The sequence below is a fragment of the Acomys minous genome (assembly GCF_964271855.1).
Source record: "Acomys minous genome assembly, chromosome: 14".
Lineage (NCBI taxonomy): Eukaryota > Metazoa > Chordata > Mammalia > Rodentia > Muridae > Acomys > Acomys minous.
Window position 1 is genome coordinate 77,749,995 of NC_140496.1, and position 24,101 is coordinate 77,774,095.

Below are 24,101 nucleotides of genomic sequence, written 5' to 3' on the forward strand. Positions count from 1 at the left end.
TTGGGGGCTTGAAGAAAAAAAAATGGAGTATGGAATGCTGATCCAAGGCAGCGCCTCAAGCCAGCAGGCACTTGGGAGGAGACCAGAGGAAAGCATTTGGTTTCCTGGCATCAGGTGGTAATTATGCCTGAAAGAACCTGAAGAGACAGGGAATGATTTATTGCATTATTCTAAGAAGGATAGAGATCAGTGCTCTACACTCTTCCAGATGCCTCTGGATATTTTCTCTCTCTTACCCACAATAAAAACCTTTCACCTGGCGGAACAGTCCATACTACACCCCTTTGCATACACTTTCCACCCCCAGTGGGATTCCTGTAGACCTCCCAAGGATTACAAGCTAGTGCCAATCGTATAGGATACTCTCCAGAACGTGACATTAAGACACTATTGCTGAAGATGTCACAGAACATGGGGGAAAAAAAAAACCTCAATCTGGTACTCTCCTGGAAACTTCATTCCTGAGTCTATAACTCTTCTCTTTCCACCTCTCAAGGGTGAGCGTCATAGACATGTATGTGCCAACACCTTCGGCTCATACAGAGTGTTCCAACAAAGATAATTGTACTGTAAGAGTCATTCAGTAAATCCTTGCTAGTTATAACACAAGGGATGGTATTTTATTTCCAAGAGATAGGCACATCATCCTGACAGTCCCTTTAGTTCTTAAACAACTTCATCAAGAAAACAGTACCAGCCAGGCATCTTGGCACACTCAGGAGGCAGAGGCAGGGTGACCTCTGAGTCTGAGGATAACCTGGTCTGTGTGGTGAATTGTAGGACAGCCAGAGGTACACAGAAAACCCCTGTCTCAAACAAACAAACAAACTGAGGGGCATTCTCAGAGAGAAAAGCATTTAACATCCCTATTTCTACTTTTCCTTCTTTTCTTTCTTTCTTTCTTTCTTTCTGACTTCCTTCCTTCCTTTCCTTCTTTCCTTCCTTATCCTCGTCCCCACTCCTCCTCTTCCTCCTCCTTCTTCTTGGTCTGAAAAAGAATATCACATTTTAAAAATCTAAAATAAATAACTTCTCCCAGCAAACACACAGAGAGACCCCCTAAGTCCCCTTGAGACCTCTCTGACCTTCTTCTTCAAAGCCCAGTGCAAGTTAGAAAAGAGACTTTTATACTTTTTTGCAATTTAAATTTAGATAAGTGTTTCAGCTACATGCTTAATTTTAGGGAAGTTTAAAGGGAGGTTCAAGTGTTCCTAATGCAAAAGATTTAAGGGGCAAAACAAAATACGCCATCCCCGTTTCAACTTAAGGCAGCCTCTCAAATGTCAAGTGCGTCCGTCTCCATTTCATTGACAACCATATGCGTCCTGGTTCAGAAATCTCTAAAGATGAAGTCTGCAGTGTCATTTCTGTTCTTGCTTCTTCTGGGATGACCTCAAGCAGGTCAGTGTTAAAGGAATGCTGCCGGCCTCACAGTGAAGCAAGAGTCTGCCCTGAAATTAAGCAAGCAAAGCCACCTTCCTGATAACTTCTGCCCCAGTTTCAGAATGTCTTTCACCTTTCCCCTTGTTGTTTTGATTCTTTAAAACAATCTGGATTGTCTGTTGGATGTAGTGGTGAGGGTGGAAAATGGAGAGCTGCTAGGGAGGAGTCATTCCTGTGCAAAGTCCAGATTTTCTCGCAGTCACAGGTTGGGCAGAATGTGATCAGCAGACAAGCTCTCTCAATGAGGAGAGGGGAAGAGACTTCCTGGGCCAAAGGGCAAGAGGAGCAGAGGTGAGGGCGTTGATTTTGTCTGGTAATTATGCTCTTTCTCCCTCCCTTTTTATATCATGTTGAGGTTATTGTTGTGAAAATTATTGAGGGAAGAAAAGATAATGCTGAGCAAAGGGTAGAAGTCAGAGTTATATAAGTTTATATGCAGAAAATTTCATAATATAGATTTAAGATTTCTTTTATTTACATATTTATGTGTGTATGGGCCTGTATGTGCAGGTACCTATGGAAGTCAGAAAAGAAGACATCGGATACCTTGGAGAGGAAGTTATGGGTGGTTGTGAGCCACCTGATCTGGGGTTTGGGGAACAATATTCCAGTCCTCTGCAAGAGCAGCAAGCACTTTTAACTCCTGTGGTGTCCTCCCAGCCCAAAAGTGTTATAATATACAATCTTTAGATATGTGTGTGTGTGTGTGCTTACATATGTATATCTATATACGTAAATGGTTTGTGAAACGTGCTTAAAGAGCTATTTCTGGTTGCTGCCAGCCAGATCTTAAGAGCAAAGAGTCTTTCCAGAGAGATGGGATTTGGTCCACATAATAGATGTCCTTCCAACAGGTTTTTATATTAAAAATGCTTACAATGCAGACTATGAAATACACACTCACATGTTAACCTTTGTCCCCGTTTGTGAGTGTTGGAGCAGGACACAGAGTCTGTCATCAGTGCCTGGCCTTCTGGCCTAGGGCTGGGTTCAGGAGCAGGAAGCTGGCTTGCAGAGGTAGATGTGGGAGACCAGAAGGGCTAAATTCTCATCTCCTTAAGACAGCCTTGACAAGCCTCGCAAACAATTGAGGATCAGCTGAAAGTGATGCCCTAGTGTGAACTAATGGAGACAATCCTGTGGGTTCCAAGCAGATCCAGGTTTGATTTCCAGTTTTGTCACTTAACTAGATGCATGAGCTTCTCAGGATATTTAAATCCCAGTGTCGTAGTTTCCTGATATTCAAAAGAATGGAAATCATAAATCTTGTAGGCTATGATCCTTTGATAGAAGGGGCTGGAGTATAGCTCAGTGGTACTACACATGCTTAGCATGTTCTGGGCCTTGAATTCAAGAAATAAAACATAATAATAATAATAATAATAATAATAATAATAATAAGAAGAAGAAGAAGAAGAAGAAGAAGAAGAAGAAGAAGAAGAAGAAGAAGAAGAAGAAATAGGCCTGGCTAGCAATCAATTAAGACACAGACACTTATATTTTAAAATAGCCTTAGTTAACCTGGGGGCAGGGCAGATATCAATCCTCTAAACTACCTCCCATAGTGGGGCAGGCATGGGATCCCTGCCTCAATCCCATGCCATCTGTTTTTAATAACTTCTATCAAGCTACCTCCCATCCATAATCCCAAATACTTGTTAATGTTCTTCATCTGGGCCGGATTCTCCATCCAAGCTGCCATGTGCTTCTCTTCCATCTAACCCATGGCAGCCTCCTTTCTTCCCTTCAGGGTCTCTCTCCTTTCTCCTCTTGGCAGTCCTCTTCTTCCCAGAATTCCTCTCTTTCTCCTAGCCCCACCTATCTCTCCCCTGCCCAGGTGGGATGGCTTTTTATTAAGCAAAAGTTGAGTCACAGAGATAGCAAGCTGTAATTAGCATCAAAATACATCAGACTATCCCCCAACAAATAACAACAACTCAATCTGCTCAGTTTGTCTCATACAATTCTCAACTACATTGTCATCAACAGGATTCTGCCTGCCTAGAGAAGTCTCTTTCTCATAGCCACAGCAGCTGCAGGAAAATGGCAAGCCCCCGTGTGTGGTCCTCTAACTCTGTCTAGCAGACGCTTGGATATCTGGATTCTGGTAGAATAGCAGGTACCATTCGCACTGGCCCCAAGGCATCTGCAGATCTCATGTGGCCTGACTCTGGATTATCAGAGAGCCTCAGAAACTGATCTCTCCTCAGAGCCCCTACCGTACTGCTGTCTGTCTGTCTGTCCATAGTATTAATAACTCTTCCAATCAATTTGTTACCCAAAGTGACAGCTCATCTCAGTTTCTTCCTTGAACCCCAAACCAGAGCCCCTCTGGATACCTTCATAGACATAGTAAAAAGTGTTTTTACTTTTTCTAAGTAAAGTCTAGATCTAGGCAAGCTGACAGTGGAGTTTTACTGTTGTCACACAAGAGTAATCTTTTCGGGAAGGTTCCTTTAAATCTGAGGGCCACTTGAGCATTTTCATTGGTATGTCCTTAAATGCTTGAAGGTTTCTTAAGACGACTGCTACACTGCAAACCACTATGTTTAGCAGGAAGGCTAGTGCCTCGGTTCCAAAAATTATACAACATCCCAGTGTAAGCATCGTGCCCAAGAAGAAAGGGTTGCCTACCATTGCTGTGGAGCCTTAAGTGGGACCTGCATAGATTAGGGGAACAGGCTACAAGGGTCTCCAAGCTCACTCCTTGGTCAGTAAGTTAGGCTCAAGGCCTTTACACCAATTTAGAAAGGTCTCAGTGGGGCATTATCCCTCAGGGGAAAAAAACCCACTATTCAACCCCCTCCCTTTCTCTGGGCTTGAAGTTGTGTTGAGGTAAATAAAATTCTCATTCTTCCTCTAACTCTCACACAACAACCATCACAAAGGGCCTTCTGACTCCAGATCTCCCCACACGCCAAGAAGCACTCACGTGGGTGCCAACTGGTGTCCTCCAATCCAGTTCAGCACTGGCTCTGTCTACTTCAAGATCATGTCAAGCCTCACAGTTGGAGAACATAGTCTCCTGAGGCTGCTTTCCTCCCACCTCCCAGATGCCAGTTGCAAGTCCCACATTGTATTAACTGTGCATATCTGGCCCACTGGCCATGACTAGGATTCCCGCAACTTTTCCTCAGGTTTGATTAATATGCTCAGGACTCAGAGAAACACTATATTGTTTTAATTATAATGACTGTGTATGGAATGCAGAGGGACAGATGTATGTATAGCTGGGCTAGGAAAATGGAGCTTTTGAGTATTTTATGGGTTTACCATTTCCAGGAACAGCCACGTGATGTGTTCGGCTACATAGAAACTTCCTGGACCTGGTCCTTTTGGGTTTTGATGAAGCCTCTTTTGCATAGGCAGGATTGCTGATGGGCTAATGGGAGACCCAGCCAGTGAGACAACATCTGCTTGCACATGCTTCCTGATTGCACATATGTGTGTATATATACTATCCTCTCCAGGGTATGGGTGAGATCCCTCAAGTTTTATTACCTACTTCCTAGAAAAGGTAAGTTGGAGAATGAGAGAATCTTTATGGTCAGTGCCAAGACAAAGAGACAGGAAAGATTGGATTTTTTTTTTTTTTTTTTTTTTTTTTTTTTTTTTAGTTTCTGTGAGTCACCTGGAGGAAGTGAAATTCTAGTCTGTATAGTCGGCCTTGGAGTGAAAGTTAGAAACCAGGAATGATGGATAAAAGCCAGGAAACATGAGCCTCACAGAGGCCCTTCCACACTGCCTGATAATGTTGGTGCTTGCCCCCTACTGCTCAAAATTCTTATGTCCATTTCCGGAACTATCATTTATTGCTTTTGCAATCAATCACCCTTCAATCACATCAAGACTTTTCCATTGAGAAGGTCAAACGTTTTCATCAAAGGGTCTGTGAAGGTCTCCCTAATTGCCCGTGCGGGCCCCAGGAGGGTGTTTGGTGAATGTGTGCTCAGCCAAGTGACAATTATCCTTATGACCCAGGACAATGGGGATCTCACTTGAGAATCCAGATGGCTGAACTAGAGTTCAGTTCGAATTTCCCAGGCTGCCTGTGATGACAACCTCCATGGAGAGCATCAACAAGCTGTCATAGAATTGCTGGGGCAGGGGAGATGGGGCGGGGGTGGACATCGTGTGCCTAGGAATGGTCACGTCTCGATTCTACACACAACCACCCATCCCTTTTGTCCTGATCATTATCCAGAAACTGGTCAAGAGGCGATCTTTTAGGAATTACTGTGCTGACAATCAGTCAGAAAGCTTCTTGAGTCAAGTTTTGAGGTCATGCCATTGCCCAACACTTGAGGTGCACATGGATACAAGTATTCCTGTTTGTTTGTGTTTGTCTTGAGACAGGGTCTCCTGGAGGCCAGGACAGCCTCAGACTCTCTAAGCTGCAAAGAAGGTGAACTTATGATCCATCTCATTTTATTTCCCAAGGGCTGAGGCGACAGGCACATGCCACCAAGCTCCGTTTTCTGTAGTGTTAAGGTCTGCCCCCAGGGTGTGGTGCATGCTGAGCAAGTGCTTCACCAGCTGGGCTACATCCTGAGCCTTGGAGGGAGTATTTGATGAATGGAAAAGGAGATTGAATATCTGTACTATCCATAACTGAGGTGAGGGTAGAGGAAGAAGGAGGCATGCCATCAGCAAAAGAGGAAAGAGCCTCTCTAGCTGGCTGGGCTTGACACCTACTTTGCATTTCACACTGTGGGACAGCTGACCATGGGTCAACCAAGAGAAAGTACAATCTTTTAGACCAGCCAAGTGCTTTATTTTCAATGTCAAGATCTCAAAGTCATAGCCACAGTTTTACAGGATTGTTAGGTGTGTGCCTTTTTTTTTTTTTCCCCTGACTTCTGCTGGGCTCATGCCTCTGGCAATATGCTTAAGGAGTCTACCTTAATCTGGACTGGTATCAAAATACCACTCATAAAGTTTCACCATAAATGTTCCAAGGCTCCAGAACTGGCCACAGAAAACCTTGAGGCATTTTATTTTATTTTATTAATTTATTCATATTACATTTCAATTGTTAGCCCATCCCTTGTATCCTCCCATTCCCCCCTCCCTCCCGCTTCCCCCTACTCCCCTCCCCTATGTCTGAGACTGAGGGGGACCTCTTCCCCCTATATATGCTCTTAGGGTATCGAGTCTCTTCTTGGTAACCTGCTATCCTTCCTCTGAGTGCCACCAGGCCTCCCCATCCAGGGGACGGGGTCAGAAAAGGGGCACCAGAGTTCGTGTCCTTGAGGCTTTTTTACTTTTTGTCCCAGTGTCAGGTTGGTTATGCCAGCCTGTAGGTGTGGTTGAGCCACATAATGGCCTAGTTTCCAAAAAGTGCCACGTCTCCTTCCCACCTGAACGATGAGTATTACTCCATTTGCTATGGTGGAGCAGACCCAAAACTCCACTGCTGGACTGGCGAAGAAGGTCTGCAGCTCAGACAGTAGTCAGCGACAGCCAAGGTACTATCCAGGCGGTGACTTTGAGTCAAGGTCAATAGCAAAGCTGTAACTTTCTAATTCACTCTTACAGCTGAAGGAGGAGGAGGGGGACGAGGGGGAGGAGGGGAGGAGGGGGAGGAAGAAAAGGAGGGGAGGAGGGGAAGGAGGGGGAGGAAGAAAAGGAGGGGAGGAGGGGAGGAGGGGGAGGAAGAAAAGGAGGGGAGGAGGGGAGGAGGGGGAGGAAGAAAAGGAGGGGAGGAGGGGGAGGAGGGGAGGAGGGGGAGGAGGGGGAGGAGGGGAGGAGGGGGAGGAGGGGGAGGAGGGGGAGGAAGAAAAGGAGGGGAGGAGGGGGAGAAGGGGGAGGAGGGGAGGAGGGGGCGGAAGAAAAGGAGGGGAGGAGGGGGAGGAGGGGGAGGAGGGGAGGAGGGGGAGGAAGAAAAGGAGGGGAGGAGGGGGAGGAGGGGAGGAGGGAGAGGAGAACCAGGAGCTGGCGCGCTCAGTTAGTAGAGTGTTTCTTGGTTGGCATACACGAAGCCCTGGCTGGAGCCCCTGAAGGAGCTGTCCTGTAACCCCAGCAATCAGAAGGTAGAGGTAGACAAGACGATCCAAAGTTCAAGATCATCGTTAGCTTTGTAGTAAGTTCAAGGTCAGTTTGGACACATGGGACCTTATCTCCAAAAGAAATATTAAAAACAGAAAAGGGGGGAAAAACGAATCAATGCCTTCTTTTTTTTGTTTTGTTTTGTTTTTCAAGACAAGGTTTCCCTGTGTAGCCTTGGCTGTCCTGGACTTGCTTTGTAGACCAGGCTGGCCTCGAACCCACAGCGATCCGCCTGCCTCTGCCTCCCGAGTGCTGGGATTAAAGGCGTGCGCCACTATGCCCGGCTGATCAATGCCTTCTTGATCATAACACTTGGTTAATGTGTCCACTTCTGCTTCCCAGGGGCTCCTGAGTAAACCTGCAAAATGACTGCGGGGCCTTCAGTTTTCCTTTCCAGGGTACCATCTGTCTACACCCCCATCTTGGTTATAGTTCTTTGCCAAGAATGATGAAGACCTCCCCCACCCCCACCCCCGAGATTTTTCCTTACTTATAATTTAAACTAGCTGGCCATGGCTTTAGGCTGGCAGCAGAAGACGTGAGACTCTTGGATCATGGACAAAGGCCCTAATCATTTGTTACAACTGCAAGAGGCATATCCTGACATTTGTACTTATTTCCTAAGCCTCAGCGCCCACAATGTATCCAAAGGAAGACCAGATATCACCAGATACACACACCATGGACAGTGTTAGAAGAGAGAAGCCCTAAGCTTAGAGGACTCGAACCTTTCATCACAGACAGCGAGCAAGCTTGTCCCTTTCCTCCAGAGACAGCATCATTGCTGCCCTTTGGAGTTCTCTGTCATATATCCTTAAAGCAGCAGCCAATAGCAAACGTAGTCATGAGAGACTGCTTCACACAATAATATGGATTAATTTAAAAGATGTTATAAGTTTAGGAGGCCAGACATAAAAGACCTATGTAATTTATGATTATGTTTATATGAAATTCTAGAAAATGAGAAATTACAGTGACAAAAACTAGATTGGGGATTTCTAGGTCTGCGGCAATGACACTGGCTTCTCATGGTTGCAAAGAAACTTTGGGGAATGATGATTATTTTTCATGTTTTAATTAATTGGTGGAGTTTATTGAGGTAAATTTATACAGAGAGGGCATACAAAGCCATTTTGACCTAAGGATATGTGTAAGTGGTATAAATTATACTAACAACAATGTTGTACAGCCATCAACTTATTCCTAAAACCCTTTATCATCTCAAACAGAAATCCATGCATGTTAAACAATGACTCCTCACTCTCATAGATGATTTCTATTGCTTACAAATTTGGCCTAAATGCAGGTGATTTTTACAGTGCGCTTCCTCTATGCATGCAGTACCTGTGGTAAAGGGCCTTTGTGCACTCTGATTAAGGTGTTCTTCCTTTCTCTAGCTAGTCCTATCTCAGTTAACTCAGCCAAATCTACCAGCATCTGTCTTTGAATGTGTACAAAACACATACAAATGGACAGAGAGAGAGAGAGAGAGAGAGAGAGAGAGAGAGAGAGAGAGAGAGAGAGACTCCATAACCACAGCTTCTCCCTTCAGCAGTGTAAAACAGTCCATGTTCAACAATGTTACACAGTCTATGTTGTATTGTATTCTCAGATTTTTGACTCCTTCCCTTTTAATATTTCCCCCACCTTAATAGACAGATTTCATGCTTATGTTTGTAAATGACAGAGATTTCCAGGCCAAAAGAAAAACAGGCCTCATTTCAAAAGATGGATCTTGCTGGCAGAGACTTTCACAAGGGAGACTGAGGCAAGACATCACAAGTTTGAGGCCAGCTTGGACAGTATACCAAGAGTCTACTGGAAGTGGAGAGAGAAAAGGAGGGAAAGAGGGAGAGAGGTGATGAGGAGGAGGTGAGAGGGGAGGAGGGGAATAGGAAGGATGAAGAGAGGGAAAAGTTGGAACCCATTAAGTATGCCATCCTTTCTAAGATGTCTCTCCCTCTAATGGCATCCTTCTGAGAACTAAACATCCTCCACCATGGCTTCTTCTCCTGCTGCGTATCTTCAGCTCAGAATCTGACTCATTGCTGTTGTGAGTTCAGGAGGGTGGGAGAGGTAATAATGTATCTGTCCCTTTTGTTCTCCCTCATACCTCCTTTCCCAAAGGCATGCAACCAACGCTTCCTCTCCATTAGACTAAGGCGATGTTGTGGTCCAAAGCAAGATCCTTTCTTTCCCAGAGATTTTGTAAAATCCACTGTGCAAGGTTAAAAGAGTGGCTATTTAGAACTCATTTCTCATTCTGAGGTGACCAAGTATGAGGTTAAGGAAAGAAATAAATGTACTCAACCAAGGGAACATAAAGTCTGGATGGACCCTCAGCAGGTCAGACTGCTCTGAGGAAGCCATGCCCACTCTGAACACTTCCATCATACCTGTAATGCTGAACTCTACTTTGGGCAGCTCAGGGACTGTAAAGGCAATAGGAGCACTAGCCCTGTACGTACTTGGAGTTCCCTCTTCAATGCCCAATAATTCTACTATTTAAGGTCAAGAAATAATTTAGGGACAGACTGACCCTTGTAGTAGGCATCAGAATCTCTTTGTAAGGTAGGGAGATTGATCCATAGTACAGAAGTTAGGAGGTTGGAAGAGCCTTCTTCCAAGAGCTAAGGACAGGATCAACGCTAATGATCAGGGTAAAGGCTGGGGAGATGGCTCAGTGGATAAGAGCACTGGCTGCTCTTCCAGAGGACCAGGGTTCAGTGAGAGCCAACAGCCATCTCTAACTACAGTTCAGGAGAGCTGATGCTGTCATCTGGCCCCTGTGGGCATCAGGCACACACCTATTGTATAGGCATCCATGCAAGCAAAATACTCATACATGTGAAATTTTTTAAAAAATTAAACTAAAAAATAAATAATAATCAAGGTACCCTGATGAGACACTCAGTCCTCAGTATACATCCAGAAAAGTCACGGACTTTTGGAACATAGCCATCACATGGAATGAAGTGTGGCTTTCACCACATTGTCATCTCAACTGCGTCCCAGATAGAGGGACCCTTGGAGAGAAATGGATGATGCCTAGAATTCTACCACGTAGCAGCAGTGAAACCATCTGATGTCCACATTAGAATGGGAGCCCAGGAAGGAAGCACTTAATGTTTAAAAACAACTTCTGACAGACCACTGAAGAACACATGACAAAGTCTTTCCAGGTCCTTAAAGAGAACTGTGGCCTCTCAGAAGAAGCTGGTTTTGAACTACAAATGGATTGCAACCAGAGATCTTATCCCACCCCAAACAGGATGGAAGAGGCCATTGCCATAGGTGGGTCAGAGACCAAGACCACATTTTCCAGAGTATGGTCTTGAGTGAACACATAAAGAGAGCAATTCAAGATCTATATTAAACGAAGCTCAACAACCTGGGGAAACGTCCCCACAATTGATTAACCAAAGATTACAACTGCAATATGAAAACAATACCTGTAAGCCAATAAATAATAACAGTAATAATAATAATAATAATAATAATAATAATAATAATAATAATAATGGGAAAATAGTAGTTTACCTCCAAGTAGAATGTACCAAGGGGAGTTTATTTATAAAGGGATTGGTTGTACATGTGTGATCTAAGGAAAATAAAAGGTATGATTCAATTATCTGGGGGTATTTGTAGCTCAAATTACTACTTTAGTGCTAAAACAACAATTGGAGAGAAGGCTTCAGGAGCCTTGAGCAGAGAGGGTCAGGTCAGGAGAGTGATGGACTTTGTTCTAAAAAACAACCACCAGAAGCATTCTCATAGGGAGAAACTCAGGACAACAACTCCTTTGAACTTCCCTTCCCTCTCTGATCTCTGCCAAACTTTCCCCTGGCTGAGCCAAGATTGAGGCCAAAGGGCATGGCTGCCAGGATGACGAAGCTCACAGGGGTCACATTGGCAGGACAATCACACACGAATGTGTGATTCTAGAGGAGAGGATGTCAACAGGGCCGTCGCTTCAGTTCACCAAAGCTGAGACTCTTAAGGAGTCTAGGACCTAAGAATCTGCCTGCGTAAACTCTGCTTGAGTCTCCCTGTCCTGCCCCATGGTTATCTGCAGATCTTGGCCAAGTCTTGCTCCCATCATTACGAAACTTTGGGTCACATTCGGAACCCCAAGAAGCCAAGTTTGGCCACCTGCCCTCAAACAGCCCATTAAAACAGCCAATATAATAGCAAAAAGCAGAAAAAGGAGAAGTATTCAATGTAGTCACATTGGGAAGAAGGACAAAGAGATCTAGTAGATGCCCCCTCCCAAGTCCTGAAGTAAAATTGACATTTAATAGAGGGCTGGGCTATGTACATTAAGCTGTCCAGATTAATGTGTGGTCCCTCCCACCATTGACTGGGCTTCAGTCTCGCCCCATATGGTAGTCTAACAAGTTGTAAATCTCTTTTCTGGAAAAAAGAGGGTCTAGGGGAATTTCCATTTAGTGTGTGTGTGTATGTATGTAAATATTTAGTGCTAGGAAAAAAATTGATAAAAGTTGGAAATAACCTTAATTTACCTCACGGTTTCTGATACCCACGTGTGTTGGTTTTCTATGTTGGGTAACATATTGTATAACTTGATAGCTTAAAAGCAAAAGAAGTGTATTACCTCACAGTCTGTGTGGGATGGAACTCACTTCATGGCTTACCTATGGCTCTACATGGTTCTGTTATAAATGGAGCCATAGGTTCCTGTGTTGAGGAGTGGTCCTTAGCTGATGGCATCGTTAAGAGGTGAAGACATGACGATCATGAAGACATTAACTGTATCAGTCAGTTAATTCACTGATAAGCTCATACTGACTATGCTATTGTGAAGTAATGGCCTCGATAGAAGAAATGGGCTGGGTACATGCCCTTGAAGAACATCTGTCCTGGTTCCTTCCTGTCACACTTTGTCTCCTCTGTGTGATGAGGTGACTACTTGCTTGGCCCCACTATGAGCTGCCCATCATGATGTTCTGCATTTTCAACATGGGGACCAGAAGATATAGACAGAAACCCTTGAAACTGTACATTTACACTGGTCTCCCTTGTTTTCTCAGGCATTTTGTCAAAGTAATGAAAAGCAACTCACAGCCTTTTCCAGAAGTATAGATCTGCTGACTCAGGCTGTGACCTCATGTAAAGAGCTGGTGGAAAGGCTGGTGTGGGCATCCTCTCTTCCTGTTGGAGTAGTAAGACCCACATCAAGCACTTAGACTTTGAATCAATAAAAATAAGACCCATAAAAACCATGGTAAGGCTACATCTCCGCCTTGATCCTAGCCATTCCGGGTCTTCCTTCTAGAAGGCTCACTCTTCCTTTTGAAAAGAAACATGGTGATTTGAGAATGAAGCCCCCAAGCTGACTGCAGTTTTACCACTTCTTTCTGTGTTCTTTGTGAATATGTTTTCCTGCCATATATCAGGTAACAGGGCTGGCATCTAAACCAGAAAATAGAATTTCGTATTGTATCAACTCTCCTTCAAGTCCCCTTCAAACTTGCAAAAACCCTCGCTTCCTGAAAACACTGCCATGACCCTCTCTCTCTCTCTCTCTCCTCTGTGACCATAAACACTCTCATTTTTCATAATTTCCTCTCAAATAGGGATTTTCATCCTTTATCACTTTGCTCCTCTGTAGAGCACTCATGCGGTCCTCTGTAAGTATTTGGTGAATGAATTTCCTCCTTCAACAATGAACAAATATTATAATTGGTTAATGACCTTCTCAAAACATTACTAGGTCAGAGTAGTACCCTAAGGCCAGTGACAGTGAAATGCTCTTGATTGCACAAGAGAAAACCTTGTCTTATGCTTACCTAAGCAAGCTCACCAAAGAGTGCAAAGTTCTAAAGGTCCAGGAGAATTAGGTGTGACGTTCGCTGAGAGCTGTGGCCTTGCTTGAATGTGCAGCTCTTGGCTCACCTTTGCCCTAGTCTTCAGGCTGATTTTTTTTTCTATACTTTCACATGGCACCTGCAGTCACGTGCCTTTACCAGGGTGTGCGTTCTCAGCTTCCAAAGCCTTCTACGTCTCACTAGGTTTCAGAGTCTTAGGAGATTCCGCTCCTCTACTCAGGCGATATTTTAATGTGGAGGAAGTAGCTGCAAGGTGTGTCCTCCATCACCCACTCAGGCAGTGTTTAGTTAGTACCAACTGTATGCAAGGCATTCTTCCAGGCCCTGGGGAAACAGCAGAGAGCCAAGGAAGGAAAAGCCTTGCTCACATGGAGGGCGACCCAAAGTAAGGAGACATAGAAATGCCAAGTAGGGTAAGAGCTGCCGGGAACGGTCAGAGCTTGCTAGCCTATAAAGAGTGGTTTCGAGACCTCACAGAAACAGTCACCCTGGATCAGTCTCTGGCATGGTGCACAGGCATGCGCACACTTGCTCATAGACTCTCTCTCTCTCTCTCTCTCTCTCTCTCTCTCTCTCTCTCTCTCTCTCTCTCTCACACACACACACACACACACATATACATACACACATATACATACACACACCCACATACACTCACACAACATACACACATACCACACATACTCACCCATACCACACACATATACACACACACCACATACTCACACCAAACACACATACACACACCACATAAACAGAGAGAGAGAGAGAGAGAGAGAACAAATAATTGAGAGATTATGAGCAGGGAAGGCAAAGGGGAGAAATCCCGGGGCCAAGAAAGTGAAGAATGCAGGATGAGCGCTAAGTAAGCCCAGAGGCCCTGGGCGGTGCATATAAGACCCAAGGAGCACGGAGCAGAGTGGGTAGAAGGTGAGGAGAAGTGAGAGCTGAGCCTGTCCGGCCTCATAGGCCATGGAAAAGATGGAAGCTGGAGGGGACCATAAACTAGATCTTCTAAGGGCAGGAAGTCACCTTTAAGCTGTAGCCACACTGCTGTCACTATGTTACTGTCATCTCCTGCCCACCTCTTCCTGTCACAGAGCTTATCTCACATGGAAGGCTGGCGATAGCAGTTGTTCTCCTCGCTGCCTGATTCTGAGGTATGAGGTGCCTTGCGGGCAGCCAGGTTGACTAGAGGGGCTGTGGGCAAGAGTCGCCAGGAGGCTTTCTCCAGATTCCAGAGAGGTGTAGACCGCCTGGGTGAGTGGCGGTCAAGGTCACGGGGTGAGAGATGAGGGCTGGATAGGACAAGGACGATGGAGATTGAATTGAGTGTTTCTACAAAAAAAGATGGGCAGAGAGGGAGAGGGAGGCAGACGAGGAAGAGACGACTGGGAAAGCAGCAGAGCACAGAGTGTATTTAGAGAGGTGGGTGCTCTGAGGTGTCAGCTGTGCGCCATGTGTTAGGGAGAGGAAGGACGCCCATCCACACAGGCATTCATTCTGAGTGGAGTTTTCTTTGCCTTTTCCATTGCCTGGTAAACTCTTATTCATCCTTCAGATGAATTGTCACCTCTTCGAAGCTCCCTTGGCCCTCCGCAAGCACCTTCCTTCTATCATTTGCTGTGCACAATGCATGATAAATTTTCTGTTCTTCCTACTGGATTACATGAGGATGTCCTTAGGAGTCAATTTAAATCTTTCTATCCCTGCCATTTAAAACTAAACCTGGGCTATAATAGGTAAGAAACAAGCAATAAATGAATTATTGGTAATAATGAAGGAGAATAGAGTAAAATGGATGGCCAAGAGAGATAAAATTTAAAAGATAGGGGCTGGAGAGATGGCTCAGCAGTTAAGAGCACTGACTGCTCTTCCAGAGGTCATGAGTTCAATTCCCAGCAACCACAGGGAGGCTTTGAAGGCTCACAGCCATCAATGATGTGATCTGATGCCTTCTTCTGGCCTGTAGGTGTCCATGCAGGCAGAGCATTGTATACATAATAAATAAATAAATCTTTTTTAAAACTTGAAATATATGAGCTAGATTACTATAGTGAGGCTTCTCCTTGACATGGATGAAGGTGTTGATGAAGGCTTTTAGAAAATGCTGTATCTGGAAGGAAGAGGCAGAAATATTAAGTGAACACAAAATATGGTGAAGGGTTGCAATTGCTCACTGCGAAGAGATTTGAGAGAAAAGTAGGATACTTTTTTAGATGGAGCTGAAAGGCATAAGAACAAGTCTTGATTTCCTGGAGACATACATATTTCTTGATGCAACCATATAATGCAGTCATGAAAATCAGAGGCACTCAAGACAGAATTTTCCACAGGAATCGGCATGAGGGTAAGTGACACATTCCTAGCCTACATCTTGTGTAAACAGGTGGTTTTGTGGCATTTTTCTAGTCAGTGCTCTTGTAATTACATAATGACAGCTTTTCACGTTTTGAATTCTTTCCCCTCTGTTTTAGAACAATTGGGAGGATGAAAGTTAAATGACCTCTTAATGTTCCTTCTAACTTTTACTTTATCGGATTGTTGGACTGTTTCATGGTGTGCTCTTTCTCAATGGTTCTTAAGCAAGGAGAACTCTAGGCTCCCCACTCCGCCACCCCCATCCGCACCCCCACCTCTTGGAACTCTCCTTCACCCTGGGGCCATTTGGCAAAGCAGGGGCAAAGGGCCTTTTTTGAATGTTACAGAGAAATACCGTTATTAACTGGATGGGCTATCGCTTAGCACCCTACAGTGCACCTGAGAGTCCCCAGAAATGAAGAACCGTCAGGTCTCACACGTCAGCAGTGGCAGGGTTGAGAAACCCTTCCAAGCTTATTCAAAAGTAACAACACAGGCTTAAGATCTTTGTGGGTGCTGTTTCTTTTCTCTCTGTTTTGCAATGTCCCAGAGGAGGGTGCTGGAAGAGTCCTTTTGCCTTAAAGCCGGTGAAGGTTTGTTTTTTTTTCTGTGTTACACCAAAATATCCACAAGATGGTGCCAAAGGATTCCTTTTGAATACTTAAGGGAGCCATTCCATCTCTGGTTTTTGTTTTGTTTTTGTTTTGGGGATACTACTGTTAGTACCTTTAACCTGAACATCAAATCAACTGCAAATGTTTCCGTTGAAACATAGAACAAATTATTTTCCCCTGTTCTACAGCAAATCATAAAAAGGTACTAGACAGAACGTTTTTCTGCTTTTATTTACTCAGTAAAGACTGAGCAGCAGGACAGGTGAGATGGCTTAGCAGGAAAAGGCCTTGCAAGCCCGACAACCTAGTGTTATCTACCTACATGGTAGGAGAGAATCAACTCCCGCAAGCCCATCCACATGCACCCGGTGGCATAAATGTGACCCTCCCCACCATGACAAATATATGTAAAAGATTTTTTAAATGACTGAACAACAACAACAACAAAAGATGAAAATGACATTACAGTGGTAGAGAGTTAGCAGCCCCACCTTGTTTTTTAAAAAATTGGGTTTGTTGGCATCTGTTTTAAAGAGCTTGTGTTTTGAGGGATAGCGGTGAAGAATTCTCTTTACTGGGCATGACTTCTTTTTCCCTTACACCTGAGCAATGGAGGGGCCAAGCAGAGGTGAAGCAATGGGGCTTCCTTCAAGTCCTGGGCTCTATTCAAAGGAAAGCTTGCAGCTGGATTTTTACATAGTAAATTAAAAACAAATGACTTGGATTAGCAAACCTTTCACCTCATCCTATTGTTTCCTACCCTGAGGCAAATGCCATGAGGTAAGTAGCCTAGGGAGCCTGCATCCCTGCAAGCCTGCCATGCACACCCCCTCAATCCTCCCCTTAAATAGCACTCAGGCTGAGACCCACTCAGAGCCGCAAGTGTGCATAGCTTTGGGGCAGATGAAACCAGTGTGGTGGCTCATGACTTCATCCAGTTATTTGGAAAAAGCAATTCAGAGTTCAGGCCTACCCTGAGTAGTATTGGGAGACCTTGTCTCAGACACATACTACACTACACAACACACACACACACACACACACAGAAACACACACACAAAACAAAACAAAACAAAACATGGGGGAAAACAACAAAGGAGAAAGGAATTCATGACTTTCCAAGTGTTCTACTGTGTCCATCCAAATAGTAAGAATTTTTCAGATTCTTTTTCTACCTGTACTCGCTCACATTTGTTGGTATGTATTTATTCCCCTATCCATCTATTAATATCTATCTCTCTATTGAAAGAGGATCTCTATATTCCGAGTGGCCTTGAACTCATTAAGTAGCCAAGGATGACCTTGAACTGCTCATCCTCCTGGCACTGCCTCTTGAGAGTTTGGGAATTATAGGTATAAGCCAACATGACCAGTTTCTTCCAAGCTGGAGCTCAAACACAGAGCTTTATGCATGCTAGGCAAACACTCTTCCAACAGATCTTGCACCCCCAGCCTTCGCATTTGTGTTTATGTAAAGAGTAAATTTAAGGGTGAATTTGAAGCTAGAAAGAGCGCAGAAGTCTAGAACCAGAGCATCCTGGTTTCAGAGCATCCAAATTTGCTAAGAAGTCTCGGGGAAGGGAAAGAGAGAGAAGAAAGCAAGAAGAGGTACATAACATACGTAATCCTCAAAGAACTCTACCAATTTTCACCTTTTACATTTATATGACAGATTGGTAAATGGAGAATGAGAAGTTAAAATGTTTTCACAGTCACTCAACTAGTAAAGCGAGAAACAAGGAATCAACTAGATAGCTAAGAAATGCCAAGTATGAGGAATCTTAATCAAACCTGGCAACTAACCACCCATAACCTTGAATATTTACGATGCATAGAGTACATCAGAGGACTGTATCGAAAACAGATTATGTACACCCATGGTTTTGACTGTCAGTGACCACAGGAGGGACACAGGGGACTTCAGTTTTTGCAGGGAAGAGACTTCTCACTCTCCTTAGGAAAGTGTCCTGGGCTGCTGGGCAGTTTCCAGACTAGTGTGGAAGATAGGCTTCCAGGCTTGGGTCCATGGCCTATCTAGTGACAACTGCCTGGCTTCTTCCAAGATGGCCGTTTCTCTCTCCTGTTTATTGATATGCCATAAAAAGAAAAGTGCTTGTAAACAACTTGCGTGCATGAGCAATCTAATTAAAATAATTAAGGTAATAGCTTGTGGAGGAAAAAAGCAGTAAGACTAATTATTATAGAGTGGCTGTGTGGGAGGAGAAGAATTGCTCACATTCTTTAGGTCTAAGCAGCCCTGAAAGCCTAGGTGATTTAACAAATCTCTTCTGAGGTCATGGTTCCCCTCCTCCCCAACCTCGCCTTAACCTCATCTTGAGTTTTAATTTCCTTCTTGGCAACAGTTGTGAGGTGGTGACCCTCTGATGCTTCTCAGTCCAGATTGTTCCTTCTAGTCAAACACTCGGGGCTTTTTTGTTTTGTTTTGTTTTTTTCCTTTCTTTTTAAACCCCGAGAAGTATGTGTGTTTAGAATGGGAAGGGCAGCTGAAGGGATAACTCAAGTGATTAGAGAGCGCAGATCGCTCTTCCACAGGACCTGGGTTCAATTCCCAGCACCCGGATGACAGCTCACAATTGTCTGTAGCCCCAGATCCAGAGAACCTGACACCCTCTTCTGGCCTTTGCAGGCACCGGGTACACACGTACATAGTGCACAGACAGACAGGCCTGCTGGCTAAACACAAATATACTTTTAAAAAAATTAAAATAACCATTAAGAAATTAAATTTAAGACGAGAGACTGCGTGGAGGTACATGCCTTTAATCCCAGCACTTCGGAGGCTGAGGCAGGCGGATCACTGTGAGTTCGAGGCCAGCCTGGTCTACAAAGTGAGTCCAGGACAGCCAAGGCTACACAGAGAAACCCTGTCTCAAAAAAACCAAAAAAAAAAAAAAAAAAAAAAAGGAAAAAGATGAGAGCACCTCAGTGCCTAAGGAAGGTGTACAACACCTATTGAAATGATGCACAGAGTGCAGAGCCTCTTTGAGAGACCTTTGAGAAGGTCTTCACTATGGATCTAACAGTTACTGATCCAGCCCTTACTTAATTGAGCAAGTTTGGAGGAAATAAAGGCTGTTACTGCTTGGGCTATAGTCTAGAATCTTTTTGTTTCATTTTTGAGCATCACCTGGGTCCATTGATACCCTAATCTGTGCCTGGGGGCACAGATGTTCACACCAAGAAGACGTAGATTTGGATTACAGGAATCTACTGTAAGAAGCTGAGAGAGATGGTTCACACCTCTAATTCCAGTGCTGAAGAGGCAGAGACAAGGAGGGCCCTGGAGCTCATCAGCCAGCTGCCTTGGTGAGCTTTAGGGAGAAACTTTGTCTGAAAAAAATAAAGTGGAAGGTGATTGAGGAAGGTACTTCTGGCCTGTATGCACACTACACACTTAAGTGCTTACACACAAATACACAGTAAAATATTGTTATGATGATTTTTAAAACCCTCCAACACATAGTTGGTTTAAGGAAGGAAATTTATTCTAGAAAGGGGGTTGAATGGGGAGTGTACCCCAGAGAGACAGAACAAGACAGAGAGTAAGAGAAAGAGCAGTAAGAGAGAGTTTGGGATGTTGGACAGGTCCTTTTTTTCTACTGGGCACCTGGTGGCAGCAGGTGATGACGTCAGAGGTTGCTAGGCAACCTAGAAGTAGGCTGGTAAGAACACCTAACAAATATAATAAATAACTACTACTACTACTACTACTACTACTACTACTACTCCATTTGATAGTTTGAAATAAGGGAGCATCTGAAAGGTGATTGAAAATATATACCCAATTTTCTTTTATTCAGGAAAACTCACCAGAGCAGACGCTTTTTGTTTCATGAGTACAGTCTGGTAGAGGATGAGGGCAAAAACAAACTATATCACAACCAAGTCAATCACTTAAAGCCAGAATCCTGTGCTTAAATGCTCGTTCAGCCATTCCCAGCCCCTTACTGGCTAGCTTTGTGGGAGGTCTGCAACAACAATCCCAGTTCACTTCCTCACCATCCGGCGCCCCTTCCTCTTGCTTCCTCCCCTCCTCTCCCGCCACCAGCTTTCAGTTCCTGATGCTTTTCTCATCCAAGATAATTTAGCTTTGGAAGTTTCCGCTTTCAAATCAAAGGTCTTTTCCAAACAAAGAGATGTCCTCTTTGTGAGCAATTTGACTTCCATCTTTAACGTAGACGTTTTTAGGGCCCATTACCCAAGATTTTCTGTGCCATTTGTAGAGATTTTCAGAGTCTTCATTCTGGAAGCAGAATTGGTGCAGCAATGGTATTAATTGACAGAGTCACTGAGGCAAGAGAAAAGATCTTCTTGCCAGAGACTCAAGAAGCCTTGACATCACAACACAAGAAGGGTGTTAGCCTTGGGAAGGAGGGAGGGGAGCTCTGTGCTCTCAGGCGCAGGCAATGACTGCCAGCTAAGCAGAAATGGAGTAGGGTTTGAGTGGAGAGAACTCCATTCAAGTTGAGAAACTGGTGGGAAAATAGACTTTCCTACCACCCATCAGAGTGAGGCTGTGGTTCCTGAGGAGCACAGAGGATTGAAAAGACATAAGGAAGTCAACCAGCAACAATGCCAGGGAAATTAGCACAGTGTGTATCCTCTAAATCACTCCTCCTTTTCTTCCTTTTATTGCTTTTATTGCTTCTCTGCCCACGCCCTCCTTCCTCTGTACCGAGGACCAAACCCTGGGTTTCGTGCAGATCAGCTCCCTGGCCTGCATCCCCAGTCCAAGGCTGCGTTCTCCTCCTGAGACTCTCCACAGAGTACTTATACACGCACTATCTCAATCACTCAGAACAAGTCTTAAGTGGGGTTATTAAAATTCTGTTTCTGAGATGAGGAAATCAGAGCACAGGCAAGATTTAGAAGTAGCCAGTTTCCTCCGGCCTACACTTACCGGGAAAAGCTTGACAGCCAGCTTGTCGTGGTCCTAACCCCATACTCTCAGCTGTCTCCCATTCCACGATGCTTTAGCGTCCCATTGTTTCTTGTCACATATGTGTTCTCTCTGCTCCTGGTTTCTAGGTCTGTCACCAGGCCTTCTCAGAGGGTCTTCCTGGTCCCAAAATATTGTTTGACAGAACTGGAGACATAGCTCAGTCAGGAAGAAGAGTTGGAGAGACAGCTCCGTCAGGAAAGAACCTGGGAGTCAAGTGGAAGGAGCTGATGTTTATTTTTCAGAGCTCACATTCAATGGCACGTGCTTGTAACCCAAAAGCCTAAGTAAGTAGATGCCTCAGTGGGCAGTCAGCTTAGTCTCCTTATGAAACAGCACCCAAGGTTATCTTCTGGCTTCTACCTTCACACTTGCTCCTGTACACACTCACACTCACACACACACACAGACCCCACACGGATTTGTGCAAATGGATATTCAAGGATGTTCTCTTATGTACCTTTTCTGGCATGACGTCTCAGAGAGGGAGAAACTCTCGTTTGTGCATGCTGGGTATATGCATGTGTGGAGTCATTGGTAACTTGCTGGCTTTCTCTCTTCCTTTTTGGTTTTCTGAGACAGTTTCTCTGTGTAAATAACAGCTCTGGCTGTCCTAGACTTGCTTTGTTGACCAGGCTGGCCTCGAACTCACAGAGACCCACCTGCCTCTTCCCACCTCACCCCACCCCAGTGCGGGGATTAAAGGCATGAGCCACCAGGCTCGGCTTTAAATAATTTATTTATTTTTATTTTGTGTGCATTGGTGTTTTGTCTGCATGTATGTACGTGTGAGGGTGTTAGATCTTGGAGTTATAGACCATTGTGAGCTACCATGTAGGTGGTGGAAATTAAATCCAGGTCCTCACAGAAAGCAGTCAGTGCTCTGAAAGGCTGAGCCATCTCCCCAGCCCCCTTGGTTTTTCTGGGGGGGGGTGTGAGGGGCATTTTGGTTTTTTGTTGTTGTTGTCATTGCTGTTTTCTTTCAAGAGAGGGTTTCTCTGTGTAGCCCTGGCTGTCCTGGAACTCGTTTTGCAGACCAGGCTGGCCTCGAACACAGAGATCTGCTGCCTCTGCCTCACAGTGCTGGGACTAAAGGGAGCCCAGCTACTGTTAGCTTTCTTCTTGTTAGCTTGTGGGTACCTTTGTGTCTGTGCTGACATGTGTTCCTTAAGACTGTTGCATCCTCAAGGAGAGTGGGCAGCACAACTCTTCCTTATCTAAGAAACCAAGATACCCCCTGTTCGAATATGATCACCATGGCAACGATGCCAAGTAAATAACTGTCAATCAATGCACATGGTAGGAATTCTGTTATAGTGGGCACCGTCTCAAATATTTTATGAATATTTTTAATCAAAAGAATAGTTTCCCTTAGATTGGATTGTGCTGGCCAGTGAACACATGTATTTCTGTGTGTTTTGTGATCTCACCTATCTAGAATTTAACTTTTTTTTTTCCCCATTGCTCCTGAGTGACAAGGGAAAGCTAGCCATTTTTTGCTTTCTCTCAGTCAGTTCCTTGCAGCTGACTTGATATGTTTTGTTCTGATTTCCCAGAATATCTCTGTCTTTGCAAAGGGCCCTCCAGGCACGCACAATGGCAGTATTATTAACTCTACAGCTTTTTTTTCCCCACCTCACTAAGGACTTGACTCCTTTTAAGTCATCTTAATTTATTTGAGAGGAAATCCTAATGGCCCTTAATTTATCACTGTTAGTATATTGTTATCATTTTAGACACCTTTGCTTGCCCACACCCCAAAGAAAGAAAAGAGGCTAAAATACATTAAAGTAAAACCCCATTCAATTGGTCAAGTTCCCAGTGCGCCCCCTCATGCACTGTCACCTGAAGGCATTCCAGGAATCTCTTCGGGGCTGTCTGTCTCACACGCCCTTCTTCCATCACTGTCTACTGCAGACTGTCCGGCTCACTCTTACACACTCTTGCTATTGTTCCAAACACAAAGCCTCTCTCCTTTCTTCTCTTTTAAGTGTGCTAGTTTTAGAAATTAGAGGCCTCTGTTTTTCCCAGGGTATCTTTAACTCCTTCTCCCTGTGTGACGCGCGCGCGCGCACGCGCACTCGGGCTCCTTCGTTTATTAGTTAGGGGAGGTCGATTCGTTTCCTGGACACAGAGGGTTGTTAAGAATCCTGAAATTGCCTTATTATCCACTTTGTCCCCTGAGTCAGCCCTTTGTGGTTGGATCTGGTCTTCTAATCCTATTTAGCATCTTCATTTTGCTCTATAATCTCCTCTCCCCGCTTGTTTTGAGTGATTGTGGGGCAAGTGACTTAACCTTGTCTTTTTCTCCAGGCTTTTGCGTCTTGGCCGATTAAACTCAGGAGCTTCCTAGGTTTCTTCTGATTAAGTATCAACTTGTAACAACAACAACAACAAAACACACACACACACACACACACACACACACACACACACACACACACACACACACTTCATCTTTGATTCTATCCTTTTCTGCATGCCAAAAATCATGGGTGGTAAACACATTGGCTTAAAAAAAAATAATCAAATTCTTATTTTTATGAAACAATCCCATTTCCGCCCCCAACCCCATCATTATCTTTGATTACAAAATATGCTATGATCTTAAATAATCTTGATACTATCAAATGCCTTTACAGTTACTATCTTGTTGCCCTGACACTTTCATCTAATGCTGATGCTTCTGCTTCTTGCATAACTTAGTAGAAATGTTTTTCCAGCGAATCCAACCTTAGATGTGTGTTTTCCCAAGCTGAGCAGGGAGAGGGGACAATTGTTTTGTTTTCACAATAACTGTGTTGACATTCTTATCTGGTGTAGTCA

At 44.4% G+C, this 24,101-nt stretch overlaps 2 long non-coding RNA genes across 2 annotated transcripts in view; one reads left to right on the forward strand and one right to left on the reverse strand.

The window, feature by feature from the left end:
* The window catches only part of LOC311583761, a 49,664-nt gene extending 26,352 nt beyond the window's left edge, over nt 1-23,312 (reverse strand). The window contains exons 1-2 of the long non-coding RNA XR_014774659.1: nt 23,121-23,312; nt 21,237-21,481 (exon numbers count right to left, since the gene is read on the reverse strand). This is a non-coding gene — a long non-coding RNA (uncharacterized lncRNA). The remainder of the gene's footprint in view (nt 1-21,236; nt 21,482-23,120) is intronic.
* LOC311583759 lies at nt 1,582-9,084 on the forward strand. The gene is made up of 2 exons (XR_014774657.1): nt 1,582-1,734; nt 7,834-9,084. It is a non-coding gene; the product is annotated as an uncharacterized lncRNA (long non-coding RNA).
* Nucleotides 23,313-24,101: the final 789 nt, after the last annotated feature.